The 17,252-nt window shown below is 37.5% G+C and overlaps 1 protein-coding gene across 1 annotated transcript in view; it reads right to left on the bottom strand.

Annotated features, from left to right (window-relative positions):
- The window catches only part of CNBD1 (cyclic nucleotide binding domain containing 1), a 400,860-nt gene that overhangs the window by 362,634 nt on the left and 20,974 nt on the right, over window positions 1–17,252 (bottom strand). The window lies entirely within an intron of this gene.

The following is a 17,252-nucleotide window of genomic DNA, read 5'->3' as shown; positions in this document are numbered from 1 at the left end:
GATAAAAGCACTGCTAGGAAGAAAATGCAACTTGACCCAGGAAAAAAGGGGGGAGCCCAGTCTGGGGACCTTGCTTTGGAGAAAGATTCTTGAAGGAGAACGAAGTAGCACCAGCTTCTTGATATACCTGGGTTCTAGGAAGAGACAGTTATAAATTCTCCCTGGGGGAAATTATCCACAATTTAGGTCACATGTTATTACATGTTAAGAATAAGCAAATCTTTCACAGAAAGATTACCTGGAAAGACAAGTTACCATGAGTGGAACATTAGATTTACACTCCTAAAGACTATAAATCTTGGCATGTTAGATACAGAATATAGAATGGTATAAAATATTTGTAGAAATAAAAGATAGAATAACAATGATAATCAATAACAAAAGACTATCAGGAATGACCAGACAAATTTGAAAAAAGAACTTGGTGGAACTTTTCAAAATGAAAATTATAATTATTAAAATTAAAAACATAATGAAAAGGTTAGGATCAAATTAGAGAGAGTTGAATAAGAAATTAAATTTGAAGATATATCTACAGAAATTCCCAAATGCTTCAGAGAAATAATATTGGCAAAAAGAGGAGACAAAAAGGTCAAAGAAACAGAACAGTTAGCTCAGAAATAGACCCACATATATACAATCAAATGATCAAATCAAAGGAGCAAAGGCAGTTCAATACAGAAAGGATAATTTTTTCCAAAAATGGTATTATAACAACTGGACATCTATCTGGGAAAAAAATGCATGGGGACACAGACTTTACACCCTTCATAAAATTATCTCAAAATGGATCACAGACCTAAATGTAAAATGCGTAAGTATAAAACTTGCAGAAAAAATATGGGAAAATTATCTAGGTGACCTTGGTGTGGTGATGACTTCTTAGATTAAACACCAAAAATATCATTCATGAAAGGAAAAATTAGTAAGTTAAACTTTATTAGCATTTAAAACTTCTGCTTGCAAGACACTATTGTGAGAATGAAAAAACAATACACATACTGGGAGAAAATATTTGCAAAACACCTATTTGATAAAGGATTGGTATCCAAAATATAAAAATAACTTTTAAAACTCAACAATAGGAAAACAAACAACCCAATTAAAAAATCAGTAAAAGATATGAACAGACACCTCACAAAGAAGAAATACAGATGGAAAATTAGCATATAAAAAGATGCTCCACATCATATGTCATCAGGGACATGTAAATTAAAATAACAAGATATCAGGGGCACGTAGGTGACCCAGTTAAGTGTCCGACCCCTGATTTCTGCTCGGGTCAAGATCTCAGGGTCCTGAGATCAAACCCCACATGAGCTCTGCGTTGAGCATAGAGCCTCCTTAAGATTCTTTCTCTCCCTCTTCCTCTGTGCCTCCCCCCACTTGTGTGTGTCTCCCTCTCTAAAAAACAAAATAAAGCAAAACAAAACAAACAAACAAAAACAAGATATCACTACACACCTACTAGAATGGCTAAAATTCAGAACACTGACAACACAAATTGCTGCCAAGGATTGGAGCAATAGAAACTCTCATTCATTGCTGTGGAAATGCAGTGGTACAGACACTTGGGAGGACAGTTTGGTGGTTTCTTACAAAACTAAACATACTTTTACCACACAGTACAACAATTGCACTCTTTGGTATTTACCCAAGCAAGTTGAAAACTTAACATTCACACAAAAACCTGTACATGAACATTTATGGCAGCTTTATTCATAATTGCTAAAACTTGGAAGAAACTAAAATATTCTTCAACTGAATAGATAAGCAGTAGTACATCCATACAATGAATATTTTTCAGTGACAAAAGGAAATGAGCTATCATGTCATGAAAAAACATGAAGGAACCTTAAATACATCATTGCTAAGAGAAAGAAATCAATTTGAAAAGGCTATAAACTGTATTTTTCCAAGTATATAACATTCTGGAAAGGGTAAAACTATAGAAATAGTAAAAAGATCGGTGGTTACCAGGGATTAGGGAAGGAGGGAAGAATAGGTGAAATACAAGGAATGTTTAGAGCTGTAAATATTCTATATGATACTATAATGGGGAACACATGTCCTTATAACATTTGTCAAAAACCCTAGCATGTACAACACAGTGAACCCTATTACAAACATGGAATTCAGTCAATAGTAATGTACCAATATTGACTAATTAATTGTAAAAATATACCACAATTATGCAAGATGTTAATAATATGGGAAACTAGGATAGAGGTAAAGGGTATTTGGAAACTCTACTTTCTGCTCAAATTTTCTGTAAACATAAAACTGTTCAAAAAATAAAGTCTATTAAAAATATATGAATGAATTAAAAAGATTTACTTGTTGTAGTAGACAATGAGGAATTAAGATATGAAGAGACTTGAGAATGGAACTCTAATTGTAAATGTGGTAGTCTTGGAGACAGGTAATAAAAGCTAGAGTTGAATACTGGATAAAAGATAAGTAGCAAGTATTAGAAATACAAAGGAATGGTAGAATCTAAGTATAATGTATGGAAAAATGAAGAAACAAGTGAATAAAACATGCCTGCAAGATTTTCATGCTTCAATTACTAGGTAAATGGCAGGCATTCAGCAAATATGTATTGAATGCCAATTATGTTCCTTAAACTGAAATAGGCAATGAAAATGCAGTGGTGAACCAAACTCACATGATTATTCCCTCTGGGAATTTAGAGTCTAATTGTGATAATACTGATAAGGAATGGAGATGAGAAGCAAGTTTTCATAACCTTTGAAACAAATAATACATTATATGTTAAAAAAAAAAAAAAAGAAGACAATAGGAAGGGAAAAATGAAGGGGTGGGGAATCGGGGGAGACAAACCATGGGAGACTATGGACTCTGAGAAACAAACTGAGGGTTCTAGAGGGGAGGGGGGTGGGGGGATGTGTTAGCCTGGTGATGGGTATTAAAGAGGGCACATATTGAATGGAGCACTGGGTGTTATATGCAAACAATGAATCACGGAACACTACATCAAAAACTAATGATGTAATGTATGGTGATTAACATAACATAATAAAATTAAATTTAAAAAAAGAATAGGAGTTTGTTTCTTAAATCAAGATATAGGGAAATTTGAGGGTTAATCTCATCTTAGAGATATTCTATAGCTTCTCTAACTTGAGAAAGTTTATCTAAGAAAACATCTTCTAGCAGAATTCCTTAAGAGGGCAGGAAATGGGAAAAGGGGATTATGGGTTCCTGAAACCAATTCCACTGCGGATGGAGAGGGGTCCCCCCACAAAATACCAGGCAATTCTGGGGACACCAGTAAGGTGTCCGAGAATTCAACTCAATTCTTATACTGCCTGGAGGTAGTCTTAAATCTCACAGGCTCAGTCCCACAAGACTGCTCCCGTCTCACTTCAGATGCCAATCACATGTAGCAGATCCACAGATTACCCACAACTCTGTTCCATTTGGCTACAATGGGAGGTTTCCATGACTCCCTCCAAGTTCAGGTTTGGTTAATTTGCTACAGAGGCTCAAGGCAGGGTTAGGGGCACCACCCACCCTCCCATCCAATCCCCCGTGCAGTTGAAAATCCATGTAGAACTTTTGATGCCCCCAAAACTTAACTAACAGCCTACTGTTTGCCAGAAGCCTTATTGATAACAAAACAGTCAATTAATACATATTTTTTATGTTAGACGTATTATATGCTGTATTTTTACAATAAAGTAAGCTAAAGAAAAGAAAATGTTATTAGGAAAATGCATTTACAGTACTGTATTATATACATAAGTGGAGGGAGCTAAGATGGTAGCATAGTAGGAGGACCCTAGGCTTGCTTCTTCCCTGGAACACAGTTAGATAACTATCAAATCATTCTGAATACCCAAGAAATCGACCTGAGGACTGACAGAACAAACTGCACAACTAGAGGGAGAGAGGAGGCCACATCGAGGAAGGTAGGAAGTGCAGAGATGTGGTTTGGGGGAGAAGTGGATTGTGATGCTGTGGAGAGGAGGGAGCCCTAGTCAAGGAGCAAGGTGAGAGAGAGTGGAGGACACAGGGATATGCACAAGGAGAACACTTCCCCAAAGCCATTGTCTGGGAAACTGAGAGGGGTTGATTTTTGTGTTTTTCCAATCAATGAGCCTCAAAGACAGGAGTTTTAGAGGTCAGTGGGATTGGCTGGGACAGAGACCTGAGGGCGCTGTCCTATTTTTGGAGAGAAGGCACACAAGCAACCTGGGGGGGGGGGGTGGTGGCAAGCACGGGGGACATGGCACCATCAGAGGATCGCCTAAGGTACACGGGGAGAGACTATTCACTCTTCTTGGAGTGCATCTGTGAGAGCTGGTATTCTCAGAGTCTATCCAGGGACAAAAGAGCCAGTGGGTGCCATTTCCACCCCTCAACCCCACCCCTCAGCATAGGTGGAGAGACACCTGCTAAGAGTGGCTAAACCAGACACTGGCTGTTTAGCCTACTTTGTTCCAAATCCCATGCCCCTGCACTCTGATGCGACTGCCCTTCTTGGTCAAACCTGCATCAGTTGCAGTGTGGCAAAACCCTCCCCCAGAAAACCAGCACCAGTCTCCATCACAAAGGTCCTTAAAGTTTGAAGTTTTAAAAGTCAGCAGGCTTGGCTGGGATAGAGCTCAAAGTGCACTGAGTTGCTCCAGGCAGGCAAGCAACCTAGAAACAGAGAGCATGAAAATAGCAATCTGAAAAACACTTGGGATGCACAAGGGTAAATTATTCACTCCTCTGAGAGTGTTTCCCTGAGAGCAGGAAGCACAGAGTCCCCTCCCCGGGGACAAAGGAGTTGGCTGGCCCATTTCCCTCCCTCAACCGTCAGCATAAACCAACTTCATTAAACAGCACAGTGCCAACACTGGCTGCCTAACCAGCTTACACCAAATCCTGCCCCCCTAGGCTCTGCTAGTACTGTTTTCAGACAAGTGTTCCTAAGGACCAGTTCAGCAGGTTCCTTCCCCAGAAAACCAGCAAAATCCCCCACATGCACCATGTCTATTGATCACAGAGTTCTGCAAAGCTTCAGTTCTAACGAAAGTAGCATTAGGTCTTATTTAACAAGCAGACCAGAGCACAACTAGTTAAAACTCACCACACTCTGGCCAAGGTCCAAACACTACCCACTGCAGGCAAGGAGAACCTCTGCCAACAACTAACCTGAGCAATAGAACAGCCAAAACACAGCAGCAAAGTGCATGCAGCACACACCATAGACACTTCCTAAAGCACCAGGCCATAGACACTATATAACCTCCTCTTCATAAAGCCATTACTCTTGGGAGTAGAAAACATAACAAGCTTTTCTACCACACAGAAGACAAGAGACCTAGACAAAATGCCAAGACAGAGGAATTCATCCCAAAAGAAAGAACAAGAAAAGATAATGGCCAGAGATCTAATTGAAACAGATAGAAGAAATATGCCCAGGGGCACCTGGGTGGCTCAGATGGTTAAGCGTCTGCCTTCGGCTCAAGTCATGATCCCAGGGTCCTGGGATCGAGCCCCACATCGGGCTCCTGGCTTAGTGGGGAGCCTGCTTCTCCCTCTCCCTCAGCCTCTCTCTTTTTTTTTTTTAATTTTTTTATTGTTATGTTAATCCCCATACATTACATCATTAGTTTTAGATATAGTGTTCCATGATTCATTGTTTGTGCATAACACCCAGTGCTCCATGCAGAACGTGCCCTCCTCAATACCCATCACCAGGCTAACCCATCCTCCCACCCCCCTCCCCTCTAGAACCCTCAGTTTGTTTTTCAGCGTCCATCGTCTCTCATGGTTCTTCTCCCCCTCCGATTCCCCCCCTTCATTCTTCCCCTCCTGCTACATTCTTCTTCTTCTTCTTTTCTTTCTTAACATATATTGCATTATTTGTTTCAGAGGTACAGATCTGAGATTCAACAGTCTTGCACAATTCACAGCGCTTACCAGAGCACATACCCTCCCCAGTGTCCATCACCCAGTCACCCCATCCCTCCCACCCCACCCCCCACTCCAGCAGCCTCTCTCCCTGCTCATGCTCTCTCTCTCTCTGTATCTCTGGGTCTCAAATGAATAAATAAAATCTTTAAAAAAAAAAAAAAGAAATATGCCTGATCCAGAATTTAAAGCAATAGGGATAAGGATACTAGCTGAACTTGAGAAGAGCATGGAAGACATCAGGGAGAACCTTACTGCAAACATAAAAGAGCTAAAAAACAATCAGGCCAAAATGAAGAATGCAATAACTGTGATTCAAAACCAAATAGATGTAATGACCATAAGGATAGAAGAAGCACAGGAATGAATAGTGATATAGAAGATAGAATTATGGAAAATAATGAAGCTGAACAAAAGAGAGAAAGAAGAATGATGGATCAAGAAAGTAGACAGGGAACTCAATGACTCCATCAGACATAATAACGTTCATATCAAAGGAGTCTAGAGAGAAAAGAAAGTAAAAGGCTTATTTGAGGAAATAGTAGTTGAAAACTTCCCTAATCTGGGGAAGGAAGGAGACATTCAAATACAGGAGGCACAGAGAACTCCCATGAAAGTCAACAAAGCAGGCCAACGCCAAGACATATTGTAGTTAAATTTGCAAAATATAGTGGTAAAGAAAAAATCCAAAAAGCAAAACAACAAAAGAAGTCTCTAACTTACAAGGGAAGACCCATAAGGCTAGCTGCAGATCTCGCCACAGAAACTTGACAACCCAGAAGAGAGTGGCATGATATATTCAACATGCTGAAGGGGAAAAATCTGCAGCCAAGAACACTCTATCCAGCAAGTCTATCATTCAGAATAGGAGAGAAAAAGAGTTTCCCAGATGGGAAAATGTCAACGTCTAGTGCGTTGGGGTCCCTGGGTAAGGGTCGCGAAATCACCAGGACACAGGGGATGCAGAGCAAAGGCAGCACTTGCAACTGCATACTGCCGTTTATTTCTTGACATCTTATATACTCTTTACAATCAAAATATATTGTTACTGATTAACAATGTAAGCATTAAGATATCCCGATACTTCTTTACGCAAGAAAGGACAAAAACAAATCAACTCCGGTTGCACCGGAATAATTACATATCTTAAGTAAATCTCATTCTCTGATCAGCTTTTGTGCAAAGGTACTTCATGACCCATTCCCCGAAACTACATAGAGATAGAATCAAATCCTATGCAGGAATGCTGGGATCAGACAACACCCCGCATATACATTTGAAGCAGGATGTTATCTGATCATTACACTCCCGCACACGGAGCCATTCTCTCTGGTGAGCGTCACAAGGAACAATTTATTAGAAACATCAGGAGCCATTTCTCAGCTGACCGGATGCCTGAGGCATAGGCACACAACAAGGCGAGGGAGACTTTTCCCCCTCTCAGACCTGGGCGTTCCCGACCTTACCCTGCGTGCGCCACAGCACACAAACAATCACGGCCACAGAGGGCTCACATGCCTGTGTTGGCCTCAGGAAAAAAACTAAAGGAGTTCATGACCACTAAACCAGCCATGCAAGAAATGTTAAAGGAGATTCTTTGAGTGGGAAGGAAAGACCAAAAGTGACAAAGACTAGAAAGGACCAGAGAACATCACCAGAAACAGCAACTCTCTACAGGTAACACAATGACATTAAATTCATATCTTTCAGTATTCACTCTGAATGTAAATGGACTAAACGCTCCAATTATAAGACATAGGGTATCAGAATAGATAAAAAACAAGATCCATCTATATGCTGCTTACAAGAGATTCATTTTAGACCTAAAGACACCTGCAGATTGGAAATGAGGGGATGGAGAACTATCTACCAGGCTAATGGACATCAAAAGAAAGCCACAGTAGCCATATTTATATCAATCAAACTAGATTTTAAAACAAAGACTATAACATGAGATGAATAAGGGCATTTTAACATAATAAAGGGATCTACTCGTTAAGAAGATCTAAAAATTATAAATATTTATGCCCCTAACTTGGGAGCACCCAAAAATATAAATCAATTAACAATAAACATAAAGAAATTCATGGATCATAATACAATAATAGTAGGGGACACTAACACCCCACTCACAGCAATGGACTGATTATCTAAGCAGAAAATCAACAAGGAAACAGTGGCTTTGAATGACACACTGAACCAGACGGACTTAGCAGATATATTCAGAACATTTCATCCTAAAGCTGCAAAATATACATTCTTTTCAAGTGAGTGCACACAGGACATTCTCCAGAATACACCACATTTTAGATCAAAAATCAGGCCACAACAAAAAGAATGAGATCATACAATGCAACTTTTCTGACCTCAATGCTATGAAATTTGAAGTCAACCACAAGAAAAAATTTGGAAAGACCACATATACATGGAGGTTAAACAACACGCTACTAAAATTAAATAGATCAACCAGGAAATTAAAGAAGAAATTTAAAAATACATGGAAACAAATGAAGATGAAAACATGAAGGTCCAAAACCTTTGAGATGCAGCAAAAGTACCCAAATAAATAAAATCACAAATGAGAGAGGAGAAATAACAACCAACCCCACAGATATACAAATAATTATAAAAAATATCATGAAAAATTATATGCCAACACATTGGGCAATCCGAAAGAATTAGATAAATTCCTAGAAACATATAAACTACCAAAACTGAAAGAGAAAGAAATAGAAAATGTGAACAGACCCATAACCAGCAAGGAAATTGAATCAATAATCAAAAATCTCCCAACAAACAAAAGTCCAGGGCCATATGGCTTCCCAGGGGAATTCTACCAAACATTTAAAAAGAGTTAGTACCAATTCTTCTCAAACTGTTCCAAAAAGTAGTAATGGAAGGAAAACTTCCAAACTCATTCTACAAGGCCAACATTACCTCAAATCTGAAACCAGACAAAGACCCCACAATAAGGACCAATATCCCTGATAAACATGGATGGATAAATTCTCAACAAGATACTAGCAAATCAAATCCAACAGTACATTAAAAGAATTCTTCACCATGATCAAGTGGGATTTATTCCTGATCTGCAAGGGTGGTTCACTATTCCCAAATTAATCAACATGATACACCACATTAGTAAAAGAAAGGATAGGAACCATACAATCTTCTCAATAGATGCAGAGAAAGCATTTGACAAAATACAGCATTCATTCTTGATAAAAACCCTCAAAAAAGTAGGGATAGATGGAACATACCTCAACATCATAAAGGCCATATACAAAAGACCCACAGCTAATATCATCCTCAATGTGAAGAACAGAGCTTTTCCTCTATGGTCAGGAACAAGATAAGGATCTTCACTCTCAGTATTGTTATTTAACGTAGTACAGAAAGTTCTAGCCTCAGCAATCCAACAACAAAAAGAAATAAAAGGTATCCAAATCAGCAAAGAAGAAGTCAAACTTTCACTCTTCCCAGACAACAAGATACTCTATGTAAAAAGTCCAAAAGATTCCACCAAAAAATTGCCAGAACTGATATATGAATTCAGCAAAGTCATAGGATACAAAATCAACCTACAGAAAGCTGTTGCATTTCTACACACCAATAATGGGGCATCGAAAGAGAAATCAAGAAATCAATCCCATTTACCACTGCATCAAAAACCATGCTACCTAGGAATAAACCTAACCAAAGAGGTAAAAAACCTGTACTCTGAAAATTACAGAATACTTACGAAAGAAATTGAAGATGACACAAAGAAGTGGAAATATATTCCATGCTCATGGACTGGAAGAACAAACATTGTTAAAATGTCTATACTACCTAAAGCAATCCACACATTTAATGCAATCCCTATCAAAATACCACCAGTATTTTTCACAGAGCTAGAACAAACAATTCTAAACTTTGTATGGAACCAGGAAAGACCCTGAATAGCCAAAACAATCTTGAAAAAGAAAAGCAAACTTGGAAGCATCACAGTTAAGGACATCATGGTTATATTACAAAGTTGTAGTGATCAAGACGGTATGGCACTGGTAACAAAAACAGATACAGATCAATGGCACATAATAGAAAACCCAGAAATGGACCCACAACTCTAGAGTCACCTAATTTTCAAGGAAGCAGGAAAGAATAATCTAATGGGAAAAAGACAGTCTCTTCAACAAATGGTGTTGGGAAAACTGGACAGCAACATGCAAAAGAATGAAACTGGACCACTTTCTTATGCCATACACAAAAATAAATTCAAAATGGATGAAAGACCTCCACATGAGACAGGAAACCATCAAAATCCTAGAGGAGAATACAGGTAGTAACCTCTTTGACATGGGCCAGACCAACTTCTTACTAGGTGTCTCCTGAGACAAGGAAAGCAAAAGCAAAAATAGACTATTGGGACTTCAGGAAAATAAAAAGCTTTTTCACAGTGAAGGAAACAATTACCAAAACTAAGAGGCAACCTTCAGAATAGGAGAAGATATCTTCAAATAACATATCTGATAAAGGGTTAGTATACACAATCTATAAAGAACAGGGATGCCTGGGTGGCTCAGTTGGTTAAGTGTCTGCCTTCAGCTCAGGTCAGGATCCCAGGGTCCTGGGATTGAGTCCCACATCAGGCTCCTTGCTCAGTGGGGAGCCTGCTTCTCCCTCTGCCTGCCACTCCCCCTGCTTGTGCACCTGCTCTCTCCCTCTCTCTCTCTCTGCCAAATAAATAAATAAAATCTCTAAAAAAAAAAAAATCTATAAAGAACTTACCAAGCTCAACATCCAAGAAACAAATAATCCAGTTAAGAACTGGAAAGAAGACATGAACAGACATTTTTCCAAAGAAGACATCCAGATGGCTAACACACACATGAAAAGATGCTCAACACCACTCACTATCAGGGAAATGCAAATCAAAACTACAATGAGATATCAGCTCATACCTGTTAGAATGGCTAAAATGAACACATGAAACAACTGGTGTTGGCAAGGATATAGAGAAATTTGAACCTTCTTATACTGTTGGTAAGAATGCAGCCACTCTGGAAAACAGTATGGAGGTTCCTCAAAAAGCTAAAAATAGAACTACCCTATGATCCAGCAATTGCACTACTAGGTATTTACCCAAAGATACAAAAATACTGATTCGAAGGGATACACCCAATGTTTATGGCAGCATTATCAACAATAGCCAAATTATGGAAAGAGCCCAAATGTCTATCAAATGAAGACTGGATAAAGAAGATATGGTATGTATGTATATGTGTACACACACACATATATATTATATGTAAAGAATGAGTGTATATATAGAGAGAGAGAGAAAGAAAGAGTGAAATCATCAAAAATAATGAAATCTTGCCATTTGCAACAACATTGATGGAGCTAGAGAATATTATGCTAAGTGAAATAAGTCAGAGAAAGACAAATACCAAATGATTTCACTCATATGTGGAATTTTTTTTAAAGATTTATTTATTTATTATTTTAGAGATGGCAGGGAGAGGCAGAGGGAGAGGAAGAGAGAGAATCTCTAGCAGACTACCCGCTGAGCACAGAGCCAGAGACAGGGCTTGATCTCACGATCACGACCTGAGCCGAAATTAAGAGTCAGACGCTTAACCGACTGAGCCACCCAGGCGCCCCCATATGTGGAATTTAAGAAATAAAACAGATAACATAGGGAGGAAAAAAAGAGAGAGGCAAACCAGGAAACAGACTCTTAACTACAGAAAACAAACTGATGGTTACTAGCAGGTAGGTGGCAGGGGGATGGGTTGAATAGGTGATGGGTATTAAGGAGAGCATTTGCTGTGATGAGCCCTGGGTGTTGTACGTAAGTGATATAAATTCTATACCTGAAACTAATATTACACTGGAATTTAAATAAAAACTGGAATTTAAATAAAAACTTGAAAACAAAACAAAACACGCAAGTTGACCCATGCAGCTCAAACCCGTATTGTTCAAGGGTCAACTGTACTCATGTTTACTAGTTTACTATAAAAGCATATGATAAAGGATACAGATGAGCATCCAGATGGAACAAATGCGTTGGGCAAGGTATGTGGTAAGGGGTACAAGAGCTTCCATGCCCTCTCCAGGCTGGCCACTCAATCAACACCTCCGTGTGTTAACCCAGAAGGTCCCCAAACCCCATGCTTCTGGGTTTTTATAGAAGCTTCACTATATAGTTATGACTGATTTAATCATTGGCAATTAGCAATTGATTCAACTTCCAGCCTCTCCCAGGAGGTCAGCGGGTGGGACTGAAAGTTAAAACCCTCCGAATACTTAGTTGGTTCTCCCTCCTAGGCAACCAACCCCTAGGTGGGGTCCAACTGTCACCTCATTAACATAACAACAGACACATTTATCACTCTATCATTTAGGAAATTCCAACAGTTTTAGGAGCTCCCTGCCAGAAAGAAGGACAAAGACCAAATATATATTTCTTATAAAACACAGTATCACAGAGTGCTACTGGCATTTTGGATAGAACAATGTGCAGGATTTTACTACACACTGCACTGTTTACAATGCCTAGCCCCTACCCACTTATTATCATTGTCATCTCCTAGTCATTGTAACACCTACAAATGTGTTCACATTTCCAAATGTCCCCTGGGAAAGGTGCTGCCTCAGGTAGAGAGTCTTGTTCTAGACAACTGGATATGCGTACATGCACATTAGGTAAAATAACATTAATGAGTACACCCTGAATTATAAGCCTCCAACTGTTCACAACCTATAAAGTAAATGCAAGATTCCATCTGTCTCTGCCCACCTTTTCTGCCACCACTGGATTGACAGTACCAACTGAGGGTCTTCAGTAGAAACTGTTCAAAAAAAAAAAATTGACTTCATTCCAGATAAATGTTTGTAGAATCACAGTTTAATTAATTTCTTTTATTTGTACATAAGCCATATTTTCAAAGTTCTTCTTGTCTCCTTTCTCTTCCATACTTTATTTCCTTAAAAATAAAAATCACCTATCTCTTCATATCTTAATTTTTATGTCAAAAAATGTTTGTTTATGCCTGATGCCAACAGAATTAGCAAAACACTAAGAAAAAGAAAGATAATAATATATTTTGAAATAAAAATAATTATAATGAAGAACCAACCATTATCAATAGACTCTAAGAGCCTTAAACTTGTCGAGGAGCCTCCTTAAAATAATTTCTATTGTCTCTATCAACCTCTAATACTCTAGTAAATTAATATACTTTACCCTAACCTGAAGCAATGAGAAAGAAACAATTACTGAATGTCATTTTTTATATTTTAATTAATTACTATATTTTAATGATATCATTTCCATATTTTCTAATATAAAAGTATAAAAATAAAAGATACAGTTGGGGAAAATTAGGCAAAATTAATCATCTGTAAGTTGAGGAGTTTCCACTAGACGATTTCTTAGTTAACTTCCTGTTCTACAATCCTCTGACTCTATAATATTGTGTGTATGGGGAAATGATGCTAGATAATCAACTTAAAAATGGACTTTGGGCTAAAACCTATTTATGAGTTATAATCTCTGTAAGTATAAAAAATATATAGTCAGCACAACTACATCTGTATTTGAGGATAAGTGGCTATATATTAGTAATATTAATCACTAATAAGTACTGAACTCTATAATCCCAGTCACAAAGCTAATTGTTTGACAAGCACCACTCTTATACAAATGCATAAATGCACATGCATCATCACTGTGTTTGTCTTTTATATTTCCAAATTCAGACATGTTTAAAGGCTTTTGCATGAAATTACAAGAATAATTGGCCACATAAGAAAATATAGTTGCAAATACATAGCCTCAAGTTTGTTTATTTGAAACTTAGGAGAACATACATTTCCTTTCAAACCATATTACTCTGTTTATTACTAAGTAAACTGAACTTTAAACATAAGAGCTGACAGTTCATAAAGTACTGTGACAAAAGGAAAAAAATCTCCAAAGCATGGAATGTCAAACCACAGAAGTTGCTTTAAAAAAAAAAAAAAGTTTAAAAATAATTAGCTCTCTAGACAATAGTACCAAAATAAATAAAGGGTGTCTCAGTCAGTTAAGCATCTACCATCGGCTCAGATCATGATCCCAGGTCCTGGGATCCAGCCCCACATCTGACTCCCTGCTGAGCAGGGAGTCTGCTTCTCTCTCCCTCTGCACCGCCCCCCCCCAATGCTCATTCTCTCTCTCAAATAAATAAATAAATAATCTTATAAATAAATAAATAAATATCACACTATAAATATGCAGCTATCCTCCTAATCAACAGGTAGAAAACCTACATATATTTCTAAAGCATCAAGAAGATATTTAGTTCTACTGAAGATGAGAATGTAACTCAATTCAAAACATTGAACCCTATGCCAAATGTCAAGGGGTAGGAAGCAATAAGATAAACAAATCTTCTGCCCTCATGGAACATATAGTCTACTAGAGATGAAAAGTCCTACATCCAAGAATTTAGAAATCAAAACTGACATCATTCCTCTTTGTTACATAAAATTTTTTCTTTTACTTGTGATAAAAAATCCCAGAATAACATATTAATATACTGCCTTTATTCTCAGAGGAGAAGAAACATCAGACAGACACCAACTGACTAACTACTTGCATTTGGGCAGCAGCCACCACACAGTGGGGCTTGCTTTTTGTACAAAGTTTATATATATACAGACACACAGGCACAAGGGCATAAAATCCCTCATATGCCCAGGTAGGGGATAGGAGTAGTTTCAACAGCTGGGATTGAGGACAGGGTAGAGGCACATAGGAAGTGGTGGAGAGTAGCAGCCTCCCCTCCATCCTCCCACCCTGGACCAAAGGAAGGACAACTATAAGGAAGATTATATATTTAAAATATATATATATAAATATTATATATTACATATATATAATATATAACATAAATATTATATATATATAATATATATAATCTAACCCTTGGTAGGGTTTATATACACATATATATATAATATATAATCAAACCCTTGGTAGTTTTCATGTTCAAAAATTGCAATCCTTGAGTCATTTAATTCTCAGCCTTCCTTTTTTTTTAATTATAGGAGAAAAATAATTCTTTGGTCATTTTTAAAATATAATAGATAAAGAATAAATATGAAGGAATACATTTTTCTTAAATCTCTTCCCAATTTGTGGAAATCAATTGAAAGATTTGTAATTCTGGAAGAATTCAATGTATATATTTCTGATAAACTGCATAAAGAAATCTTGGTAGGAAAAAGGACTGTATTGCCAAGCCATCATTAATTTTTTGTAATTTATTATCTTATTCTAAAAAGATATTCATTTTCAAATCTATGTTTGTATTTGTAATCTTATATTCTGTTTCTAAAACATAAGCCTAAGACCTAAACCTAAACCTAAACCCAATATATATATATATATATAGGTACCCGAAAACATGCCCTCTCCCAGACCCCTGGTGTGTACCAATGCATCAAAAGAAAACATCCAAGAAATTCACGGGATTTGGTGTCTAAGAAAAGGCACAGTAAATGTAAAACTTAATAGAAGGAAGTCAAGCAGGACACCAGACTGGGCTTGGAACAGCTGATTGTCTGATGAGAGACCACTACTTAGGAAAGATTATCAAACCAGGAAGACAAAGGCTGATAAGATTTATGTAGAATGGATACTTTGGCAGTTCCACATCTAGATGATTCAATTTCTCTTACTATGATCACCCAAGGTGGGTGGAGGGAAAGGTCTAGAAACATGTTTTGTTTTTTGTTTTTAGTTTTTTACGTCTGGGCGAAAAAGCAAAAGGAAAATGACAGCACAAAAGGCATTCGGCTCCAAAAGCCTGAACTAGCTTCTTATGTGTTAGAAAAGGGTCCAGCATATAAGATAAATTCAACACTTAAAAACTTGGATGAGCCTTTTTGAATAGCAATAATCATTTTAAAATAACATTTATATAGCTCTCACTATGTGCCAGACCCTGTTTACTCAACATATGTTAGCTCATTTAGTCATCCCAATAACTCTGTAAAATAGGTACTATTATTATCTCCATTTTAAAAATAAGAAAACTGAAGTAAAGAGAAATTAAGTAACCAATCCAAGGTCACACATTCAGTGAGTGTCTGAGCCGGATTCAAACCAAGTGGCATGACTTGATTCTTCATCCTGTGTGGAAAGGCACTGAGAGTGAGGAGGAGGCATAAGTGGCATAGGAAAAAAAAAAATCATTCTTAGGAGAAATCCAAGAAATATAAAAGAAGCAAGTCCTCCTCCCTTTCTCTGAAAAAAAAGAAGAAATCGCAAGATCAATGAAGATACAGAAATAATCTGAAATCAGAAACATAAGAAAATCAAAAACACAAAACAAGTGTTGGTAAGGCTGTAGAGAAAAAGGAACCCTTCTACACTATTGGTGGGAATTGTTAACTGGTACAGCCACTGTGGAAAACAGTATGGAGGTTCCTCAAAAAGTTAAAAATAGCATGATTTTAATCATAGAACCTATGATCCAGGATTATATTACTGGGCATTTACCCAAAAAATACAAAAACACTAATTCAAAGGAATACATGCACCCCTATGTTTATTGTTTACAATAGCTAAACTATGGAAGCAGCCTAAATGTCTGTCATAGATAAATGGATGAAGAAGATATGGTGTATACACACACACACACACAGTGGAATATTATTCAGCCATAAAAGAGAATGAAATCTTGCCATTTGCAATAATGGATGGAGCTAGAGAGTATAATGCTAAGTGAAATAAGTCAGTCAGAGAAAGACAAATACCATATGATCTCACTCATATGTGGAATTTAAGAAACAAAACAAATGAGCAAAAGGGAAAAAGAGAGACAATCCAAGAAACAGAGTCTTAACTATAGAGAATAAACTGATGGTTACCAGAAGAGAAGTGGGTGGGGGCAGCGGGGGGCATAGGTGATGGGAATTAAGAAGGGCACTTATCATAAAGAAGAGAAGAGAATAGAATAGATAGGGGCATTTTCTCAGCGGTCCCATTAAAGATGAGGCAAGGTCCTCTCTTAATAAAGGAAAGTGGAAGAGTGGACGGACACTGATATGTAAGAAACTAACTAGTTTTATAATTTCAAAAATCCAAACTGGGAAACCGAGTTGGCAAAACAATAATTTTTTTTTTTCAAATTATATCTTCAAGTATCATATACCTTAGGAATCCTGAGCTTTGAGCCCTAATTATTTCCTAATTCTTTGGCTCCAGTATCTTTCAAGTGGGTATCTCCTATGCACTGCTGAAGTATTTATTTCACTCAGGATTTGTGTTTCCGACCATTTAAAGC

Source organism: Phoca vitulina, unplaced genomic scaffold, assembly GCF_004348235.1.
Source record: "Phoca vitulina isolate PV1807 unplaced genomic scaffold, GSC_HSeal_1.0 scaffold25, whole genome shotgun sequence".
NCBI classification, from domain to species: Eukaryota; Metazoa; Chordata; class Mammalia; order Carnivora; family Phocidae; genus Phoca; species Phoca vitulina.
The sequence above is the reverse complement of the archived record's forward strand: the minus strand, read 5'-3'. Positions and strand labels throughout refer to the sequence as shown.